The 24734-nt window shown below is 34.0% G+C and overlaps 1 pseudogene; it reads right to left on the reverse strand.

Annotated features, from left to right (window-relative positions):
* Positions 1-300: 300 nt before the first annotated feature.
* LOC114053981 lies at positions 301-950 on the reverse strand (annotated as a pseudogene).
* Positions 951-24734: the final 23784 nt, after the last annotated feature.

Raw genomic sequence — 24734 nt, forward strand, 5'->3', positions numbered from 1 at the left:
GATTGATCAGTAAGGGGCCAGTTTTCAGATCAGATATATGGGCTCTTCAAATATATAATTATGAGAAAACTCCTTGCATGCATCTTTGGACTGAGTTTCTAGTCATCATAACTTAGGTCCTTAGAGGTGGTCCAGCTTCTCAGCCACATAGGGCTTTAATTCAAACAGTGCAAGAAAGTTTTCTCATTATTCCCATAATTAAAACAAGTTTCATTACAAGACAGAAGTTGGGCCCATAATTGAATAGAAAGGGAACTGAGCTATATCCACAAATGAGTCACAAGATGGAATCATTGTGGTTCACTTAATTCCCAGAATCCTGTCAACTTTATGATTACTGTGGTTCTTTAAGGTTTGGACAGCCTTTACTCTGTATACAGTTGCTTGGGACATGACCAATTATGTGTCTTTAATTTCTACATATGCCTTGTGAACCTCTTCCTCTTAACTTTATTTTTATACAATTGGAGTTTGTATATTTTCCTGAATGTTTGAGAAAGCTTCACCCTGAACTTTAAATTTTTCAGTAGCAGCTAGCTATTCCCACTGAGAGAAATCTTCAATCTTGGCTTCCCCAAAGACACCTACTATGTAGGTATTTGAAGTTAGGCTCTTGTACATTTCTGGCTTTGTGATGACAAAGAAGATATTCTTAGATTTCCACTTAATGACTTTAGTAACCTCTGTCACTTCTCAAAGTCCCAGTTTCAACATAGCCTTTTGTGCCTTCTTTTCACTTGGACACTGTTATGCTGACAGACTGATTCCTCATTCATCTCAGCAGCTGCTGTCAGTTGGGCCCATTTCGTGGTTGCCTTGTAGAAGCCTTCTCCTCAAGCTGCTGCACTGATTCATCATTGTCAGAGTCTATTCCAGACCCATTCTCAGCTCCAGGGCTGTGGCAATTCTTGTTCCATAGGTAGGGCACTTTTTGTTGCTTCACCAGACATTTTGTGAGTGGAACAAGGATCCAAGTTAGCTGTTCCCTCAATCCTTTTTAATCCCAGTGCCCTCCCTCTGTGGATTGCCTTTTATTTATCCAATATGTAGCTTACTTTGGGTGTGTATACAGGCAAACATATTTATATATGTTTATGAATATGTATATACATGGGTACCTGTACACTATTGTAAGCTCTTTGAGAGTAGGGACAATTTTTTTTTACCTCTTTTTGCATTCCCACTGCTTAGGAAAATTTTTGGCATATGGTAGGTGCTTAATAAAAGTTTATTGATTGATTGATATCCTTCCCCCCAATCTCCCAATATATTTCTCTTCCTCTCTTTTTTCCATTTTTACCCTTAAGATCCTCAAAAAATAACGGAGCCATTCCCAGACCTGTCAAATTGGATTCCCTCTATGTTCCCTGATTATGTTAGGGTTCAGAGTGGATAAGTGTATCATTTCCTCTTTTGAGAATGTAATTTATCATTGTTTAGTCTTTTATCATTATTCATTCATATGTGCCTTTTTTATATTTCTCTTTGCTCCTGTGAATGAGCTATACTTTTTAAGGCAGGTCTAGTCTTTTAATAAGAATATTTGGAAGTCCTATATTTCAAAAAATTCCTAATTTCCTCTATGGCAATATGTTCAGTATTACTCTGTAAATTATTCTTGACTATAAGCCTAAGTCCTTTACCTTCTGGCATATTATAAGTTCTCTACTCCTTAATAGCGGTGGCAGTTAATTTATGAATGATCCCAACTATAGCTCTTTAGGACTTGAATTGTTTCTTTCTGGCTGCTTATATTGTTTATTTGTTTTGTTTTGTTTTGTTTTGTTTTGTTTTTCTTCCTTTTACCTAAAAGTTCCAGATGTGGCTATAATGTTCTTGGGTGTTTTCATTTTGTGGTTTATTTAGAGAGACGACTGGTAGAGTATTTTTATTTCTACTTTGCCCTCTGGTTCTATAAATTTTTAGGCAGTTTTAAGATTTCTTAAAATGAGATAGGTGAATTCTTTTTTTTTTGGTCATGCATTCAAATACTGCAATGATTCTTACTATTTTTCTCCATTGTTTCCCAAGTCATTTGTTTTTGCTATGACGTAGCTTAGTTTTTCTTCTATTTTTCAGGATTTAAAGTTATTTTTGATATTTCTTGTTACCTTATGTCAAATTGTCCCTCTATTTAATCTACTCTAATTTTCAAGGAGAATTTTGCTTATATACAATAAACTTGTATACCACTTGTGACAAGCCATTAATAATCTTTCCAATTTTTCTAACTTAGCTCTCATTTGTTTTTCATTTTTTCCTCAAGCACTGTCATTTCATTTATTTAAAAAAAAAGATTTTTAAGTCTTCTTTTGAAATTTCTTGCTTCATTTCTTCCAGTAATTTTAGTCAAATTTATGTCCATGCTATACTTTTCTCTGAGGCAATACAGAAATTTTGGAGTCATTCTCTTATGGGTTTGTATCTTGAGCTTCTTTGCCTATAGCAACTCTTTATAGTGTAATGTTTTTATTATTGTTGTTGTTTGTTTGTTCGCTAATTTTTACAGCCTACTTCAAAACTTCAAACTTGATGTTAGAGCTTGACTCTGTGTCACTTGTATGGGGAAGATGTGGTTTAATCCTGTTGCTGCTTTTAGGGGGTATTGAGGGTTGTGTTATTCCAAGATCTTAGGGATAGCTCAGGGTGGGGAAATTCATACTTCCAGTGATACTGAAATGGTCTGATCCAGGGCAAAATACACATGCACATACACACACACACACACACACACACACACACACACACACACACAGACAGACTTTTTTACAACCTTCATGCAACCTAAGTAGCTATCTTTCTAATTCTTCAATTCTAATGACACCAGAATTATCATAAAGTCAAAAACTTTACTTTCTTTTCAGAAGTTTTTCCTAGCATCAACATTAAGTCTTTCTCTCTGAAACTTCTGCCCATAGTTTCTGCTTCTGCTAATTTTGCTCAGCATCATTTCATAGAAATCTTTCTTTTTTTCTGAATTCCTCATATTTATCTCTCATTTTCCTATGCCATAATATTTCCTTATATATAACAATTTACTCAGCCATTCTTCAATTGATAAAGAACCACTTTGTTTCCACTATTTAAAACCTATAAATGTTGTTATGACTATTTTAGTCCATATGCCTAGGAGTGGCAACACTAAATCAAAAGGTCTAAATAGTTTCAAATTTTTTTCAGATCAAAGTCAACAGAACCTGGAACAATGCACTGATGTTTCAATGAGAAAGATTTAGGGATGATGTAAAGAAAAATTTCCTAACAATGAGAACCACTCCATCATGGAAATGGATATCTAGGGAGATAGTGAGTTTCTTTTCACTTCTCCCTAGAGATTTTCTAATGGAGTTTGAGTTATTATTGTAGAAGGAATTCTTGTTCAGGTATAGTGTGCATTACTCACTAGTGTTGCTGCTTGAGGACAGGAACTGTTCCTTTTTTTTGTTTTTGTATTGCTAGTACAATGTCTAACATATAGAAGGTCTTTAATAAATGCTTATTGATAGATTCATTACTGATTATGGCTGATTTTATATGCTATTTTAAGATTTGTAAAGTGAGATACATGTAATGTCTTATTTGTTCCTGACAGAAATCATTTAATGTAGGTATGAAAGGCCTTGTTAATTCTTTATTATAGATGGAGAAATAAAGGTTCAGAAGGCTTTACAATATTTGACCATGTCTGTGGAGTCAATAAGTGTCAGAGGTGAGAACTGAACTATGAAATCAAGCCTCTTTTCTACTAGATCAAGAAGCCTCTGTCCTCTCTCATGTGCAATGAGATATAAGTGGTACCATTTTTGACTTTATGATAATTGTAATCTATCTGGACATATACAAAAGCATAGCAATTTGTGAAGTAACATTACTAAATGAAGGCTACTTGCAATTTGTGTTATGAATTCAAAAGAAGGAGTGATGATCATAACGTAGATTGGGATATTTAAGAATGTTTCACAGGTGTATGATAATTTGCCGTCATCTCCAAAGGACTCATTGAACGTTGATAAGGTGGAAGGAAGGTAAGAGGAAAGGGCAAAAACAAAGACACAATGACATGAATCAAATGAATAAGCATGCTATGCTCTTGGGAAAATGGCCAGATCAATTTGACTGAAGCACGAGTTTTGTGTAGGGAACAATGAGAAGGGATTTGGGAAAGTTTGCTGGTTCAGACCTGATTCAACTTATTCTGGCTTACCAAAAATTCTGGCAAACTTTGGTGGATTTATTATTCTTATTATAACATATACTCCCTCCAGAGATGCAGATCATGACCTCTCCTTGCTTTGTCAATCTATATCAGATGTTCTTAAACTGAGGACCCCTAGGAGATATATGGATATATTTTAAGGGATTCATGAATTTTAATTACATCTTTATTTTCACTAACCTCTACTTGAAATTTAGCATTTTTCAAGTATGAAAGTAGGCAAAAAATATTTTTCTTAGAAGAGGGTCAATATGTTTTATAAGATTGCCAAAGGACACACACAGAGAGAGAGGGAGAGAGAGAGAGAGAGAGAGAGAGAGAGAGAGAGAGACAGAGGGGGGGGAGAGAGACAGAGAGAGACAGCATGGTATAGGTTAGTCTTACTAATATCTTGATGTAAATCTTATGTAAATGATTCACTCCAAACTCTGATTTTTTTTAATATTTTAGGGATACCAATGTATAATCCTGGCTGTTTATGTTGTCTTCATCCAATTCACACTACATGATAGGTCTACTTCCTATTTTAGGTATATTATATTGAATGGTGGAAGAGTGTTATGATGGAAAGTATGCTGCATTTGGAATCACAAGATTAAATTTGGCTGCTGCCTCTATCACTGCTTATCCATATGAATTTGTGTAAATCATTCCACCCCAGGTTTTTTTTTTTAACCTACAAAATGAGGGTCTTAGACTAAGTGACATCTAAGATATTATCCAATCCTAAATCTATGAGCTTATGTTTTTCATTGCATTTCTATATAAAAGTCATGAGTGGAAGTACCTCATAATGGACCTATATAGACCATACACCATTCTATTATATTTTTGTTCCTTCCAATTGTAACTCTTCTGGGACAGTGGTTTTCTAATATTTCTAATGAAGTAGTATTGCCTTCACAGAGTATCTGAATTAGCTTGATGATCTTTGTGTCAAAGTTAAGAAGTTTGGAATCATTGAAATGATTGACCAATTTCTGAAATACAATCTAGCTTCAGCTTCTCCTTTTGGTATGGGCACAATTGATTATGAATTTGAAGTACCAACCCTAGTCACACGCACTGATCAACTAGTTTTATGGCTAACTTTATGGTTTGTATGCCATGATCTGGGAAATATGAATATTTTGTTTTCACTTTGTTGATTCAGTGGGAATAATTAGTTTGATCTTGCATTATGGTGGATGTCACCATACTAACTTAAACTATTCATATTTTAAAACCAAAAGTAAAATTAATAATGCCCAGTACCTAAAAGAAAAATTTTGGACACAAAGAGAATCATAGAGTGGTATAAAAACAAGATTCTGATCCAATAAGAATTTCTGTTTACATTCTCTTTTCTTTATAACTTTGTAACTTTGACTCTTTGTAGGGATGTGATGGCAGTGTATGATTCATTCCAGCAGATATTTTCTGAATCATGTGATACGAAGTGTAATGGGTGGCAAGATTAAAAGGGATAAGTATAGACAGATGACTTTTGAGGCCTAGTGATGGAAAACATTTTAAGGGTGTTTTTAACATAGTTTTGTGGCTTAACATTTTTATTTTGAAATTTTTCCAATGATTTCCTTTTCGCTCAAACTATGCTAGGCCTATTTAGTTTATTTCTAGGCTCTATATTAGACTTTCAAAATTACTTCACTAAAAATTTGATATCATTGATTAATGTATTCCATGGGGAAGATTGCTAAATAAATAAGTGAATCAAGATTCTTTTGGTGCATTATAACAGTGTTGACATAATAAAACTATTGGCTTTGCCAGAAACCTAGTTATGAAGTCAAAGTTGTATGGCTATTCAAATACATTATTATTTGCTCATCAGCAGAATACCTTAAACAAATTTTTAGCTGACAATTGAATACCTTTCTAATTAATGTTCTTTCTGCTTGTTTCCTTCAGATATGTCAGTACTTCATCTCTCTCCACGCATCATTTCTGTCTATATAATACATTTAGAAACTAAGAAAACATAATTACAAGTAATTTTATTTAGGTTTAATCACAAAAGTCTAATTCTAGCCTGCAAAGTAGCTCAAAATGTAATGACGACCATTTCCAAGACCCCCAAAAGCAATCATTATTAGCTTCCTCTATGAATAGTATGTTTTTATATCAATTATTGTCAGTCATTATATGACTTTATGTCATCAGTGTCCCTAGTTTGGATTATAAAATACTCCATCTGATTGGATGATATTTTGAAAAGCAAACAATTTTTCTCCTTGAACTTATTCATCATTGTTATTATAGACATTTGTGAAAAAATGATTTTTCTTAATAACCATTATCTTGGAGACTCAGAGCATCCCTATCCCACTTCCTTTCAAAGTTCAGTTCCTCAGAAGGACATTAAGATCTATTCTAAATGGGTCTATTCCTGCTCATTGTGTTGCCCAGACAGATCTGGGAAAATATTGATTCCTCTCTGTTGTCAAGACAGGCGATATGGAAATTGATGTCTCTTTGATCAGGATTAAGTGACCTAAGTCACATATTCACAGACCCTCATTTTAATATAGCCCACCTTCCAGAGTGTTGATCAATCAGAGTTGATTGGTACCCTTTGGAACACCTACTCTTCGAAGGGCGTATAACCCTGTATCTCCTTCTCCCCAAATTGAGCCAGTTCTTGACTGCCCCTTAGGGGGACCTAGTTCTGGACTATAACTCCCATGCAATGCATGACAAGCCAGCTTGAGAGAAATTAAAGAATGGACACACACCACCTAATTTCACTTGTCTCTTTCTTAGAACAGACATTAAATGGTGCCGTGACTCAGATGGAAAGTGCTAGAGATTGGAACTGAATTTTGACCAGTCTAATTCTAATTTTAAATTGGTTTATCTTAAAAACAAACTAAGCCTAAAAAACCAACAAGAGAATTAGATTCATGTGCTCTTTGTCTTGTCAAGCTGTTGTGTCTCTTTGTGTTTGTAAAATGTTTCATGTTTGTGGGAAAAGATTTAAAATGCAGTCACAAAAATCTTCTAAGGAACTTCTAAGGTCCGTAATTAGAGAGAATATTGGGAAAGAAGTCCCACCTTGGGCTTTCAGTGGGAGATTAAGACCATTTTGAAAAGCAGGGTGAGACTATCTCAGAAGCTGATGGAAGGTGAAACCAGCCAGCATCAAGCAGCCTTTTAGACTGATAAGATTGTAAACCAGGCAGCCCAAGATAGTTAAGAGAGAGAAAGTTGAGAGTTTGAATTTGGTTTAATTAGGATGCAATTAAGGATCTAAGTTTGTACTTTATTTAAATTAAATCTAGAGAACTATCTTTGTACCCCTCCTGCTGAAGTATCTGATATCAGGACAATGTGTTTAACATTGTAAAAATAGAGGTTATTCTGTCTTTTAAGCAATCACTTTAGGATTTCAGTAATTTGTTTAGAATATATATTAACATAAAATCTGTTTGTGAAGGGTGTGGGAGAAATACAGCTCTCTTGATTTGTAAATTGTTAGACCTTAACTCCCTCCAGATTCTAACAGGTACAGAGAAGCAGGATAAATTTGGAGTAAGTATAATTTTTAGTTTAGAATGTAAAATAAAGTGGAGATAGTCTGAGTAATGGGTTTGAAAGATTAGGAAAGAGAAGTAAAGGCCTGAGTGAAAATATGAAATGCAGAGAAAAAAAAATTGGGGTCAAATGGGGATGGGGTGGGCTGCAGCAAGCCCATGTGCTCTAAGTGTCCCCACATCCCCATCCTGTGATAGTTGTTTGGAGTGCCTTTGTGCCAGCTTCAGAGAGTTTGGGCATGTTGGGAGGGTGTAAAGAAGGTTAATTTTGTTTTAAGTAGAAAGATTGAAAATGAAAATTTTGTGACTTGATTTGAAAACCAATAGATAAAGTTATAGAAGGTTAGAAGGAATTATATCTACCCACCTTTCAGGATAAATCTGTAGGAAGGCCTTACTAAATCTAACATTACATAAATATTGGATGTGGTCAAAATATTAGTTACTGTGACTTTCAATTACTACATAAAATCTTGAGATGTTTCCTTGTACTGTTCAATTAATTATTGGGTTGGCTCTGAAGGTTCCTTCCTGAGAAGGCTGACCACACCCTGTCAGCAATAATTCCAATTCCTTAGGTATTCCTTTGGCCTGGGACAGCCCTTTAGCTAATTGATCATAACACATGATTTCAAATTGTTTGCAAAACTTTATATGTATTTCCTGATTCATGTGTCTTTTTAAGGAAATGTATGGATTCATGCACAATATTTCCTTTTAAAGGGACAAGAGTGCTGGACTTTGAACAAATTTAAATGTTTATCATTAGTGACTATAAATCCAGATTTTGTTTACATCAAAATCTGTCCTGAAGGAATAAGAACAGCATGTGAGAGTGTTCTTCCTGTCAGAATTAAGCATAAAAAGAAATTGTTATTTGGCATTAAGAAATTTATTGGGCAGCTAGGCAGCACAGTGGATAGAGCACCAGCCCCACAGTCAGGAGGACCTGAGTTCAAATCTGGCCTCAGACCAAACACTTGACACTTACTAGCTATGTGACACTAGGCAAGTCACTTAACCCCAAATGCCTGGAAAAATAAAAGGAAATTTATTGACCGTATGGCCCCAAGAAAATTCTATTTACCTCAATTTGCTATTCTGTAAGAAGATAACAGTGGAACCCACTTCCCAAGGATGTTATGAGGATCACATGATAATACAGTGCTTGGCACACTGCTTGGCATAGGACAAATGCTATCTGAATGTTAACTGTTTAAATGTAATTGTTTAAATTAGGGTCACCTAATTGGTAATTGATTGGTTTTGTTTCAAGTTTAAGTACATGATAAGTGTTTATGGTATTTTATGTTTCTAAAATTTTCTTATATTGTGTAATTTGGTAACAATTGTAACACCAATGGTCTTAGAAAGGCAATTTCTCTGTTAGATTAAAATTGTACTGACAGGAAAAAAAATGGATCAGGAAGCTGTTAGGTCATTCTATCTGACCATATGTTGTAATATTTTGAAGTATTACAATTTAGGGAATTATAAACTTCCAAATTTTGCCTATATTTAAAAGGAAGTTTCAGCTAAAATCATTTGACTCTCACTTATGAAAATTAAGACTATTAACTAAGCTACTTGGAGTTACTGTTTAAATCAAGTACTAACAAAAGCATTTTTGAAAGAAGAGTTGGTAATTATGCAAAGAAAGGACCTTGTAAAATCTTGTAATTAATTTAGTTTGCTATAGTAACATCAGGACAAATTGTAAGCTGTTTTTAAGAAAGGGAAATACTTTTATGAAGAAATGTCTTGCAAATTCTTTTGTGTAATTTTTAGAAAGCCTACAAAATTTCCGTTCACAAGCTAATTTGTTTCAGTAATAATTTGATATTGATGACAATTATGTCCAAACCTACTGTGAATTTCATTTCATTCCTATTTTTGTTGTGTTTTTGGACTAGCCTTAAATAGGTGCTTTCTGGGAAACAGAGTCAGAGTCAGTTGCTCAGTGACAGCAGCATCACAAGTCTAAGGCTAGTGATTAATACTAAAGCAATTGCTGTAATGAGCTATCAGTAGGGAAGATCTTGCTATTTTGATCTGAATTCATTCTGTGGCCTAAACATGAGTTAAAATTAGTGTTTGAACTTATCATATATGTATAAGATTCAATTCCTGAAGCATCTCATTCTTTCAGATTAAGTATACATAGTTCACCTTAAAGACGTTCTGAACAAATGTGAGATTATTGGATCTTGCTATTCAATACCTTATGGGACTGTTAACTGACTGTTATTCTGAGTCGGACTACAGGTATGATTATATAGTAATGTTATTGAGCCACAGATCCATGATGCCAGCATCCATATGAGGTCCATGTACTGCATCTATGAACAGCAGAGGGTGTCCTCATTAGAAAGGTTGGGAGAACAACTATGCCACATGAGCTGAGGTGTGATTCTCCTGACTCAATTTCCCTACTATGACACCTAGCATACGTTAAGCCTGGTTCAATGCAGTTGGCTATCTATATAACTTCTGTCTGGAATTGACATGAAGTTAGGGAAACATTGTTTCCTTACTTTGGTTATATACCTATTCTTTTATGACAAATTTCTATAATCAAAAAGTTTTGTAAGAACATTATTAGATCTATTAAATAATTGATTAATGCTGGAACATCTGAAGTTAATACAGTAAGATATAAGTATAGGATTGAGCTATTTGGCCTAGAATTTTAGCCCAAACAACTAAGTATTTAGCCTTGACATCTGTTACTAGTATATATTCCTATATAAGTTAGAGCCCTTTCATTCCTCATAATGGCATGGGAGTAATTAGGTCAAGGACTTGTGAAAACAAGATATTGTTATGTCACTTAGTTAATATCATGCCTATCTCAGTTTTGTTACAATTAGTTAATGTTAAAAGAGGAATGGCTTATGGTCCATCTTGTAAATACCTTAAAAGAAGCATCCACTTTATTTAGGGGTTATTCATTTGAATATAACCGTAAGTTGTAATTGTTTTATTGATTGATAGGTACTGTTTTCAAATTGATCACTCAACAAATTATGTATGCATTGGAATCCATCTTTTTATAAATATTGTTGTTATTAAATCCTTAGTGAAATCTCATCCTCTAATGGTGGAATGAATAATGAATTAAATCAAAGTATAAAAACTGGCTTCTAATTTTTCTGTTTCTTTATTTTTAAATTTGAGTTTCTTAAACATGACAATTGGCCAAGATTCCAATTTTGATTTTATAATAATAGAGACATAAAGGTGGATTTAACTTTCATTATTTGACCTGGTAATTGGCAAAGTAATTTAAAATTGTGTTAATATCAATTTTGTAAGAGATTTTAGCAAAGAAAGAGGATCTCTCTCTCTACAAGGAGTCTTAAGAAGACAGTCTGCTGGAGATTGCTTAAACAACACACAGACCAGAAAACTTCCTCAGATGATGTCTCAAACACAAGACAATCATATGAGGTGAGACTTCGGAGCCTTAAATGGACAATTTATTTATTGTTCACTTTTTTTTTCCTTTGTGTCTTTTATCTGTATGGTCTGCTTACTAAAAAGGGGGCTGCCCCCTTTGATTTGTCAATGTGTTGATCAATTTCTCCTGCTCTCCTATATTGTTACCTCAAAACCCTTGATGAAGTGTTTGTTGACCATATCAATTAGTGATTCATTGAGAAGGCTATGCCTCTCATTAGAATCAGATAAGGAAATGTGAAAAATGATTTTTCATAGTAACCATTATCTTGGAGACTCAGAACTTTCTTTCAAAGCTCAGTTCTTCACAAGGAAATTAAGATCTGATCTAAATGGGTCTATTCCTGCTCATTGTATTGCCCAGACAGGATTAGGAAAATGTTGATTCCTCCCTATTTTCAAGACAAGTGATATGGAAATTGATGTCTATTTGCTCAGGATTAAGTGACCTAAGTATTCAAAGACCCTCATTTTAATATAACTCACAGTGGGTTGACTAATCAGGGCTGATTAGCACCCCTTGGCAACACATACCCTTCAAAAGGCATATAACCCTGTACCTCCAAACCTCAAATTGAGTCCATTCTGTACTGGTCCCTTTGGGGGAGCCTAGTTTTGGACTATAACTCCCATGCAATGCATGTCAAGCCACCTTGAGAAAAATTAAAGAGTGGACACATGCACCTTAATTTGTCTCTTAAAACAGACTCTGTAATTTATTGGGGTTTGACACATTAAAATAAAGTCTATAATTTTTGAGATATAAATGATTATTTTGTGTTCCATTAAGTATATTTATCCATCACAAAAATTTTAATATGTAGTCAAGTAAGTGCTTAGTAGACAGATTACTACATATTGGTTAGAATAGGCTTTTTCATCAGTAGACAGGTAAAAAATATTGGGTGATAGGACTATTCTTGTTTTCTCAAACATACTTTTCCTAACTGATTAGAAAATTGAGTATCTTAGCTGTTCACAATAATATTTTTATTGGTAACATGTTGCTGTTATTAACATCACATTTATTACCTATTTTACATAGCATTGACTAGATTAAATAATTAAATATTGCTTGTTTTATGCAATATGTGTACTTACTGTATGTACACATGAATAAATAGAAAAATATGTGTGTATACAAATATATGCACACATATTATACATAGATATGTATTTATACAGACTTGGGGGTGACTCCATTTCCTGTTTTAAGTCAATTTTTATTATGTATTAATTTATTATACCAGACAGAATAAAAAAAAATTTAATTTCCAATTTTTTTAAACCATGGAATATGTTGGGAAGAAAAATAAGCTTGACATCATGAGAGCTAAGTTCTTATCTCAGATCTGCCACTTAACTTCTTTGCAATCCTAGACAAGTTCTTTAACTTCATTGAGCCTTGTTTTACTCATATATAAAATGGGGTTGAGGGATAGGCAAGGAGGTTCAATGGAAATTTTATGCAAACCTCTCTGATGATAAATATCAGGTAAAAGAATTAGGCTCTGCATTTAAAATAAATAAAGATGAATTCTCAAGATAAAGAGACAAAAACTGCACAAGGTAAGAACCTCATGAAATAACATCATATAAGAAAAATATTTAGAGTTCTCATTTAGGATAACTTATACCATTGGCTAGAGTAAACACTGAAACAAACTTCACAAGCTTGTGATTCAGACTTCAACATGTTTCACCATGCCTGGAAGTGAATCAGCCTTAAACCCCTTCTTGTACATACCCAATTAAAAATGGAATACAAAGACTCTGCCCAATTACTTAAAGAAAAAGAAGAATAACTGTAAGTGAGGAACAGAAGAAATGGCACATTTAATTTACTAGAGGGGAAAGAACTATTGGCAACAAGAAGAAAAAAAAACTAGACAAAAAAAACCTCAAAACAGAACAAAACAGTTGACTAATCTCCTTTCTCCATGTAATTTTCTGGGGCTAGAGCCTCCAGACAACCCACAAGGAAGAAAACAACTAGCTTCAGGAGTTTGTACCATAGTAAAAAGGGACAGAAACAAAAAGGTTAAAAGATAAACAGTGACATTCATCTAGGAATGCAAGAGAAGGCTTAAAAAACAAAAGTTCAAAAGAGAAATTAAATCTGAGCATTACCCTAGCTCTTAAGCAGACAATAGATCCACTCATAAAGAAAGGATGAATTTTAAAAAGTAAAAAAAAAAGACAGAATGAATCAATTAACAAACAAATATTTCTTAAGTACCTAGTATAAGCCAGGCATTATAGTAAGGGTTGAAGACAAATATAAAAAAATCTAATTATCCCTACTTGGAAGATATTGAGAAGAACAAGGATTTTTCTAGACAGGAAAAGGAACCAAAAAAAAATTGCTGGGGTCAAAAGGAGTCCAAAAATCATGGAATAAAATCCAGAAACTACAGAAAGATTGAAAAAGAAAATAAAAGTTTTTTAATAGTAATGAAAATAGAGCAGAAATCAGAGCTCTCATGGCAAAATTAGAGAAAAGGAACAGTAAAGTAAGTATAGAAATTATGTCTGAGCATCTATTAAAACAGAGTCCTTAAAAAGAGAATTATAACTTTGGAATACAAAAGCAAAGAAGTGGAAGGAAATTTGCTAGAAGAAAAATAAAGCGCAACATTTAAAAAATATGAATTCCATACTACCTAAAGTGACTCATCTTGAATAGAAGATGAAAAGAAATAACTAATGGATTATAGATTTCCCAAAAGAATGTGATAAACCAATAAAGAAAAAAAACTCTTGAATGCTATATTTCAAGAAAAAAACACACAAGAAAACAGCCAAAAATATTTGAATGTAAATAGATTCTGACATTTGTACCAGAGGGCTAGAAATCATTTAGTCATTAAATATAACAATTCTACTAACAGAGAAATTTTGTAAGCAGCCATGAGAAAGAATTTCTATTAATAAGAATACCAATATAAATAAGAAAATATACTTCAAAGTCCTGAGGAAGCAAAAAAAATAAAAATGGAAAAGAATGCTCCAAAAAAAAGAGGTCAAACAATGATGCAAAATAATGTATCCTTGAAAACTGAACTTATTTATCAATGTAAAAATCCTGAAATTTCAATAAATGAGAGGCATAAAACAAAACAAACAAAAGAAAACAAACAAAAGAAAACAAAAAAGAAGTAATTAGAATCTTCAACTTGCAAAAACTCCAAATAAAAGTACCACAAAAAGGTAAAAAGTGCAATTTTCATCAACAAAATTAAGTATTTTAATTATGTCATATTTATTTGTCAGATATTTACAGGAAAATCACTTGAACTGAGAGGTGAAATAAAGGCCAAAGAGTGATTAACAAGAACAAAAATAATTCAAGAGGTTAAAGATAAGAATCAAATTTAAAGTATTAGGGGAAGGCAAATAGGAAGAGAGAAAGCAATGATCTGTGGACTGAATTCAATGCTCCTTATTAGTGTAATTGAATCGACATTTTTGGGGGAGAGATACCACTGTCAGAAATTACATAAATGGGGAAGAAGAGATAAAACTTAAGAGGGCAGCTAGTAATATATTCCCAACAAATCTGTAGGTGAACAGGGAAGAGGTAACAATTATTTAGTATTAAAACTATAGTGGTAAACATGAAAACAAGGTAAATGCCAAAAGTATGGTAGTGGTGAGGAGCAAAGAAGGAGAGAAAGGAAATAAAGTCTCAAATGCAACTAAAAGTAAAAGGCATCATTTAAATTTGTTCCCTTGGGTGGAGAGGTATATACATCTGCGATAAAAGAATCTTTTCAAAATTAATTTATTTATAACTTTAAAATTTTTTTTGACTTTCAAATTTCATACTCCCTTCTGCCCATCCTTCATCCATTGTGAAGGTAAATAATATAGCAATTACCTTTTGAAGTCATGCAAAACTTATTTCCATATTAACCATGTTTCAAAAAAAAGAAAGAAAAAACAAGAAACATGAAGAAAGTGGATCTGTACTCAGAGTTCAACAGATCTCTCTCTGAAGGTGGATAACATTTTTCATCATGGTTTCTTCTATGTTCAAGTAGACCATGTGATGGACCACAGAGAAATTTCAAAGTATTGTTAAAAAATCTGAAGTACTAAAAAAAAATCTGCTGCCCAAATACATCAGAGAAAAATGTTCTGAGCCTTGGATAACACTAATATTTTAGGAAGAAAATTAACCAGGAAACAAAAATAAAGTGGTCAAGGACCTAGGAAGAAATAAAATAAGCTAGCATAAAATGAAAGGGAAAAAAGTTTCAAGAAAATATGATCAAACATTTCAAAGCCAGCATAGGAATAAAAACAAAAACATGAAGACACAGAAGAGGTGATTGGAATTGGCTAGCATTGATTTACTGATTATGTGCAGTAGTCAGTGTTTTATTAAAATGCTTTAAACAATTTGGCAAAAGATATCAATCAAAATTTAATTCATATCCATATAAGAAACTACTTTTGGCTTCCAGAAAATTGAGGTTTATTTGAGTATGGAGGCTGGTTCACAATATTATAGTCAAAAGAACATGAGTCCCCTGAACATAAGGAAATAAAATTACTCCAAATATTCCATATACCCTACCAATATTATTTTAATTTTCCAAATATTCTTTGTAATGAAATTTAGATTTTGCCTTATCAAAAGCACCAGTACAGATGTACATGATTTAAAATTCTGTCATCTAAGTAATAGTTCCTGACTTATAAGGATTAGCTTGAGATGACCCACCAGCTTTTAACTGGATAATTTATTTTAAATGTTACCAACTTCCTGACTCTTTTCGTTCCTTGAAATTTTTAGAGAATAATTTTGTGAGCCATCTATTCCACTTTGACAAATGGTCTACAGGCAACAGAATAGTGATCTGACCTGGAGCCAGGACAAGAAAGCTTCAACAAGCTACCATTCTTAATCAACAATGATCTTGATGAAAATCTACTTTTTTTTTAGGTCAGCCTTGTGTGACTTAGTAATATCTTTGAGAGAATATTAAGACTCCAATTACATAAAGGAGGAGTCATTACTTTTTTTTTTACAAGCACATAATTTATTGATGGAGACAGAGACAGAAAAAAAGAGAAAGTGTGAGATAGACAGAGATATAAACAGTATTGAGACAAGAGAGAGATGGGAAAGAGAGACAGAGAGAGATAGAGATTGAGAAACAGAGAGGGAGAGAGGAGGAGAGAGAGAGAAAGAGGCAGAGAGAGAAGGAGATAGGGGGACAGAAAGAGAGAGGGGGGACAGAGAGAGAGATGGAGAGAGAGAGAGAGATTGAGAAACACAGAGAGGGACAGAGAGAGGGAGAGAGGAGGAGAGAGAGAGAGAAAGAGACAGAGAGAGAGAGAGAGAGAAGGAGAGAGGGGGACAGAAATAGAGAGGGGGGACAGAGGGGGGGGAGGGAAGGAAGGAGGGAGAGAAAGAAACTTTAAAATGATCTCATCAGCCAAAAAAGGAAAGTTTAAGTAATACTTCAAAATATTTTCTATGTCCATACTAATAGAAATAATCTAGGACTAAGATTTTAAATCCAACATTAGACATGCTAAGACATTTCACACTTATTTAAATATTTAAAATTTAAATTTGGCAAGCATTCATTGCTTACTATAGCCAGAAGCTGTATTAGGTATAGAGGATATGTAGACAAATGCATTTCCCAGCCCTCATGAGCTCACATTCAACTGAGGGAAAAACAATATTTATATAGACATGTAAATACAAACTAATTTCCAGTGAGGAGGTACTAACAACTATAGGAATCAAAAAAGGCTTCATGATCTTATTGGGAATACTTCTGGATTATTCATATTACAAATAATGTTCATTAATTATTTCAGATAAATACTAGTATCATTTTAAGAAAAGCTCCATTGATTCCTATTTTTTGGTGTTTTTAATAGGAATGACTGTTGCATTTTGTCAAAAGCTTTTTTTTGCATCTAATGAGATAATAGTATGTTTTTTTTGTCATTCCAAGAGTTTTCCTATTTATGAACCAGTCCTGCATTCAGGTATAAATCCTAGATGGCCATAGTATCATAGTATATGATACTTGTGATAGATTGCTGAAATCTCTTGGCTTATATTTATTTAAATATTTTGCATGGTAATGAAATACTATTGTACTATAAGAAATGATAAGCATGCACAAGGATCTAAGACATCTTCAAAAAACTCATGATAGAAAATGCTATTCACAACCAGAGAAAGAACTATGGAGTTTGAATGCAGATCAAAGCATACCATTTGCTCTTTTTTTTTTCTTCTATTTTGTTTCTTCTTTCTTGTGGTTGCTCCTATTGGTTCTAATTCTCCTTTACAACATGACTAATGTGAAAATATGTCTAATGGGAATGTATATGTAGAGCCTATATCAGATTACACACCATCTTGGGGAGGGAGGTAGGGAGGGAGGAAGAGAAAATTTAAAACTCAAAAGCTTATGGTAGTGATTGTTAAAAACTAAAAAAAATAATTAATTTAAAAATATTTGGCATTGATATTCATTAGGAAAGTTATTCTACAATTTTCTTTCTCTGTTTTTGCTCTTCCTGGTTTAGGGATAAGCACTATATTTGAGTCTAAAAAAAAAGTAGCAAGATTCCTTCATTGTATGATTTTTTTCAATAGTCTATAAATCATTGGGATTAATTGCTCTTTAAATGTTTGATAGAATTCAATTGTGAATCCATCTGTTCCTGGAGATTTTTTCTTAGGGAGTTAATTGATGGATTTTTCAATTTATTTTTCCAAGATAGTGCTATTTACGTATTCTATTTCCTTTTCTATTAATCTAGGCAATTTATATTTTTTGTAAATATTCATCCAGTTCATTTAGATCATCAGACTAACTGGCTTATTATTAGGCAAAAATAGCTCCTAATAATTGCCGCAATTTCCTCTTCATTGGTGGTCAATTCAGCTTTTTCTTTTTTGATAGTGATAGTTTGTTAGTTTTTTTTAAATCAAATTAACAAATGGTGTATTTATTTTATTGCTGTTTTAAAAAAATAAAAGTAGCTTTTAGTTTTATTTGTTAGTTCAATGATCTTTTTTACTTTCACTTTTATTAATCTCATTTCCAAATTGATGTTTAATATTAGAGATTTTTAATTTGTTCTTGCTCTAGGTTTTTTTTTATATTGCACACAAAATTCATTCATCTGCTTTTTCTCTATTTTTTGATGTAAGCAATCACTTTTACTAAGTGTAATTGCAAGTAATCACAATTACTAACAATCACTTCCATAAATTTTTCACCCTCTCCCTCCACCTCCTCCCTCCCCAAGATGGTTCGCAATCTGATATAGGCTATATATATATACATTCCTATTAAACATATTTTCACATTAGTGATGTTGTAAGGAAGAATTAAAAGAAATAGGAGGAGCCATTAGAAAGAGGAAACAAAACAAAATAGAAGGAAGAAAAAAATAAATAGTATGCTTCGATCTGCATTCAAACTGCATAGTTCCTTTTTTGGATTTGGATAGCATTTTCCATCATAAGAACTTTGGAGATGCCTTAGATCCTTACATTGCTGAGAAGGGCTAAGTCTATCAACCTTAGTCATTGCACAACATGGCTGTTGCTGTGTACAACATTCCACTCACTTCACTCAGCATGAGTCCGTACAAGTCTTTCTAGATTTCTTCTGAAGTCCACCTGCTTATCACCTTTTTTTTTTTAAAGCAATTGGGGTAAAGTGACTTGCCAAGTGTCACATAGCTAGTAAGTGTCAAGTGTTTGGTCTGAGGCCAGATTTGAACTCAGGGTCTTCATCTGAGAACTGCCTGTTCATATCCTTTGATCATTTATGAGTTGGGGAATGACTTGTATTCTTATAAATTTGACTTAATTCCTTATATATTTTAGAAATGAGGCCCTTATCAGAAAGACTAGTTGCAAAAATTCTTTCCCAATTTTCTACTTTCCTTTTAATCTTTGTTGCATTGGATGTGTTTCTCCAAAATCTTTTCAATTTAATGTAATCAAAATTATTCATTTTGCATTTTGTAATGTTCTCTATCTTCTGTGGAGATAGGTCATGAATTCTTCTGTTCTCCATAAATCTGATAGGTAAACTATTCCTTGCTCTCCCAGTTTGCTTATAGTATCAGTTTTTATATCTAAAACACGAATCCATTTTGACTTTATTTTGATAAATGATGTGAGATTTTGGTCTATGCCTAGTTTCTGCCACACTCTTTTCCAGTTTTCCCAGCAGTTTTTGTCAAATAGTGAGTTCTTTTCTCAGAAGCTGGGGTCTTTGAGTTTATCAGATAGTAGATTTGCATAGACATTGACTACTGTGTATTGCATACCTAACCTATTCAACTGATCCACCACTCTATTTCTTAGCCAGTACTAAGTAGTTTTGATGATTGTTGCTTTATAATACTATTAGAGATCTGGAACAGCTAGGCCACCTTGCCCCGCATTTCTTTTCATTAGTTCCCTTCATATTCTGGACTATTTGTTCTTCCAAATGAATCTTCTTATTATTTTTTCTAACTCTATAAAATATTTTTGGTAGTTTGATTGGAATGGCACTGAATTAGCTTAGATAGAGTTGTCATTTTTTATTATATTATCTCAGCCTACCCATGAGCAACTGATGTTTTTTTTCCCCAGTCATTTAGATCTGACTTTATTTGTGTGAAAAGTGTTTTCTAATTGTGTTCATATAGTTCCTGGGTTTGTTTTGAGAGGTAGACTCCTAAATATTTTATATTGTCTACAGTAAGTTTAAATGGAATTTTTCTTTCTATCTCTTGCTGTTCAGCTTTGTTGGTAATATATAAAAATGCCAATGATTTATGTGGGTTTATTTTATAGCCTACAATTTTGCTAAAGTTTTTTTTATCATTTCAAGTAGTTGTTTACTTGATTCTCTAGGATTCTCTAAGTATATCATCATGTCACCTGCAAAGAGTGATATTTTTGTTTCTTCTTTGCCCATTCTAATATTTTCAATTTCTTTTTCCTCTCTTATTGCTAAAGCTAATGTTGCCAGTATCATATTAAACAACAGTGGTGATAATGAACATCCTTGTTTCACACCTAATCTTATTGGAAATGCTTCTACTTGTCCTCATTACATATGATACTTGCTGAAGGTTTTAGGTAGATGCTACTCATTATTTTAAGAAAGACACCATTTATTCCTATGCTCTCTAGTGTTTTTCATAGGAATGGGTATTATATTTTGTCAAAAGCTTTTTCTGCATCTATTGAGATGATCATGTGGTTTCTGTTAGTTTTGTTGTTGATATGATCAATTATGCTGATAGTTTTCCTAATATTGAACCAGCCCAGGTTTTTGTGCCTTTTCCTGTAACATAATTTACCCTTCTCTGTCTCCTCCTTTCCTTTTCTCCCAGTCCATTTTCTTAGTTGGATCAGATTAATCTACTTACTTAGATCCATTTAATCCACTTGATTAGATTTTTTCTATCATTAAATCAAAGTCAACTTATACCCACTCTCTCTATGTATACTCCTTTAAAGTGGTGTAATAACAATTTAGTTCTCAAGAGTTACAATGTCATCTTCCCTTGTAGGGATGTAAACACTTTGCCCTTATTAATGACATATTTTTTTCTGTACCATTTACCTTTTTATGTCTCTCTTGTGTCTTGTACTTGAAGATCAAATTTTCTGTTGAGCTCTGGTCTTTTATCAGGAAGTTTTAGAAGTCTCCTATTTCATTGAATGTCCATCTCCTCCCCTGAAATATTATCCTCATTTTCACTGGGTAGTTGATCCTTGGTTGTAATTCAAGCTCCTTTACCTTACAGAATGTCGTATTCCATGCCCTACCATCTTTTAATGTAGAAGCTGCAAGGTCCTGTATAATCTTTACTGTCTGGCTGTTTGCAGTATTTTCTCTTTGACCTGGTAATTTTGGAATTTGGCTACCATATTCTTTGGTGTTTTCAATTTGGGATCTCTTTCAGGAGGTGATCATTGGGTTCTTTTTGTGTTTATTTTACCCTCTGGTTCTAGGACCTCAGGGCAGTTTTTCTTGATGGTTCACTGAAAGATGCTATCCAGGCTTTTTTTTTCATGATAGTTTTCAGGTAGACCAATAATTTTTAAATTGTCTCTCTTGGAACTATTTTCCAAGTCAGTTGTTTTACCAATGAAGTGTTTTGTGTATTCATCTATTTTTTTTCATTCTTTTGTTTCTGTTTGACTGATTCTTTCTCTCTCATAAAGTCATTAGCATCCACTTGCCTAATTTTAATATTTAACAAATTGTTTTCTTCTATTAGATTTTGTACCTCCTTCTCCATTTGGCCAATTGTATTTTTTAGGGCCTTGTTTTCTTCAGTGTACTATTTTTCCATTTGGCCCATTGTATTTTTTAAGGACTTGTTTTCTACAGTTATTTTTTGTCCTTCCTTTTCCAAACTATTGACTCTCTCACATACCTCTCATTTCTTTTCCCAATTTTTCTTCTACCTCTCTTATTTGACTTTTAAAATCCTTCTTGAGCCCTTCCAAGATGTCTTTTTGGGCTTTACACCAGTTCATATTCCCTTTTGAGTTTCCAGATGTGGGTTTGCTGACAATGTTGTACTTTTCAGAATTTCTGCCTTGATCTTCACTATTCATATAATAAGAATCTATAGTATGTTTCTTTTTGCTCATGTTGTTTGCTTAATTCCTGGCCTTTAAAAGGATTGAGCTCTCCTGCTGGGGAGCACGGGGAGCTGACCCAAGCTTCTTCTGTTGGGAGCCCAGGGTCTGATTACTGACTTTGTGTGCTGGGGCTTCCAATTCTGGCAGTTGGAGGCTAGGGTTCTGGCAGCTTACCTGGTATTTGGCTAGTATCAGCAAGACTGGGACTCTAGGGGTAGAATTAGGTAGTCAGGTCCCTGGAGGTTGCCTGCTCACCTGGGCCTTCCCTTCCTTTCACTTTCTTCATCTCCTTTCAAATGGTTGTTTGCTCTTACAAGATGTTTCTCTGCCTGGCAGAAACCCATGGAGAGCCTCCCAGAGTTTTGCTGAGGCACTGGGAGACTTGACTACCATAGAACACTGAGGCATGTGATGGTTTTCTGAGCTGATTTCTGCTGGTTCCTCTGTCCTTACTGAGGCACTTGGGGGTCCCAGTGTTGGTTTTTGCCTGCTCCACCATTTGGGGTTCATAATCTCCCCCGGTATGCTGAGGTGAGGCTTTCTGCTAGCTTGCTGGGACATCTCCTGCTCTGTACTACTCCCTCTCTCCTAGGGCAAAGGGGCCTTTCCCAATAATCTCTCAAACTTCCTGGGCTACAAGACTGCTGCACCCCGTCTTTCTGCTGCTTCAACTTTTCCATGGTTTATCCTGGGGCAATATTTTCTGGGCTTTCAGAAATTAATAAGGGATGGTGAGAGCAACTTACTTCTTACTCCACCATCTTGGCTCCCAGAAGCTGAACTCCTCAATGTAAGCATTTAAAGATATAAACTTTTCTGTAAGTATTTCTTTGATTGTATTCTATAAATCATAAATTTTGTTATATTGCCTCATTGTTGTCATTCTAGTTAATGAAATTATTACTATGATTTCTTCCTTGACACATTCATTCTTTTTCTTTTTGTTATTAAAAATATTTATTGAGCTCTTCATGTTTGCAGCAGTAGCACCTGATACCATGTGAAAGGTCCAGTTGTCAGGAAAGGGGCAAATTGGCCTCTCTTGAGCTGTCTTTTTAATTTTTCTTAGCCTTGATGAACTGGACATAACTATGAGTCACAGATTTCAGTTGCACTTTATTCCAAAAAGATAGCTTCAAGCAGGTGGGCCAAAGTTTGTCTCCTATCTCATACTTTACATTGGCCCATTTGGCAAATGTTACCACTTTAATTTTTCCTGCATTGTCCTTCATTTCAAAGAATGTACATTTTTTTCTGACTCAATTTTCTTATCGATCTCATAGACACCATCTACACAACTTCCTAGTTTTTTTTTTCCCAAGCTTTGGTTCTTTGTGGTTTTACCTGCTCTTCTTTTGATGTTTTTGGGGACTGTGATCTCTTTGTTAATACTCGCATCTTGTACCCCAAGGTGTCTGTTTATTTCCAGGAAACCTTTTCAACAAAGACCTTTTGATATCTCAATGACCTTGTTTTTATTGAAGTGTTCCTTGACATCCAGGTTGAAAACCTTCACCTGAATAAATTCATGCTCATTTACCACAGTAGCATGAAATATCTGGGTTTTTTTTTCCTCTCCTATGGTATGCTACTCAAACATCTGTTCACTTTGAGCACCTTCACTACCATAGGCATTGTCTGGATACAATCTTTTCTTCCAGTTTCTGGTTCTGTTTTCTAGGAGGATTACTGGGATGTCTTCATTTTCTTACTCTCTGGACTTTCTTCAGTTGTTGCTTTTCTTTTCTTAGCAACACAATTCTTCTTTGACTCATTGGTGGGTTTCAGGTTATCTTTCTTGGTCAGCTGAGTGTTCCTAGTGTTGTTGCCATTAGAAGCTGGTCTTCTCATTTAAGCCTATTGTTTCTTGTCACTGGTTTCTTCTCTTTTTTTTTCTTATTGTATTTCTTCTTGACTTTGGCTTTTTTTTATATATTATGGTAATTTTTATTTTTTTTTTGGTTTTCAACATTTACTTCCACAAGATTTTGAGTTCCAAATTTTCACCACATCTTACCCCTCCCCCACCTCAAAATGGCATGTATTCTGAATAACCCTTCCCCTAGTCTGCCTTCCCTTCTAACTCTCCCCCCACTTTGCTTATCCCTTTCCTCTTCCATTTTCCTGTAGGGCAGTACGGATTTCTGTACCCCATTTTCTGTATTTCTTATTTCCCAGGTGCATGTGAAAACATTTTTTTTAAACATGTGTTTTTTAAACTTTGGGTTCCAAATTTTCTCCCTTCCTTCCTCTCCACCCACCCTCATTGATAAGGCAAGCAACTAAATATAGGTTATATATGTGCAGTTATGCAAAACACTTCCATAGTAGACATGCTGTGAAAAACTAACTCTATTTTCCTTAATCCTATCCCACCCACCTCCCATTTATTCTATTCTTTCTTTTGACCTTGACCCTCCTCAGAAGTACTTGCTTCTGATTATCCCCTTTCCCAATCTGCCCTCCTCTCTATCATCCCCCTACTCCCTTGTCCCCTTCCTCCCCCATTTTCCTGTAGGGTAAGACAGATTTCCATACCCAATTGAGTGTGTATGTTATTCCCTCCTTAAGTCAAATTCTAGGAAGAATAAGATTCACTCATTCCCTTTCACCTTCCCCCATTTCTCCTTCACTGTAAGAGCCTTTTCTTTTCTGTTTTTTTTTTGTGTGAGATAATTTACCCAGTTCTACCTCGCCTTTTCTCCTTCTCCTAGTATAATCCTCTCTCACCCCTTAATTTGATTCTCTAGATATGACCCCTTCATTTCCAACTTACCCTGTGCCCTCTATCTATCTATCTATCCATCTATCTATTTATATATACATACATATAATTTTTCCCCTCCAACTACCCTAACACTGACAAAGGTCTCAT

The sequence above is a fragment of the Vombatus ursinus genome, unplaced genomic scaffold (assembly GCF_900497805.2).
Source record: "Vombatus ursinus unplaced genomic scaffold, bare-nosed wombat genome assembly UNPS02014812.1, whole genome shotgun sequence".
NCBI lineage: Eukaryota > Metazoa > Chordata > Mammalia > Diprotodontia > Vombatidae > Vombatus > Vombatus ursinus.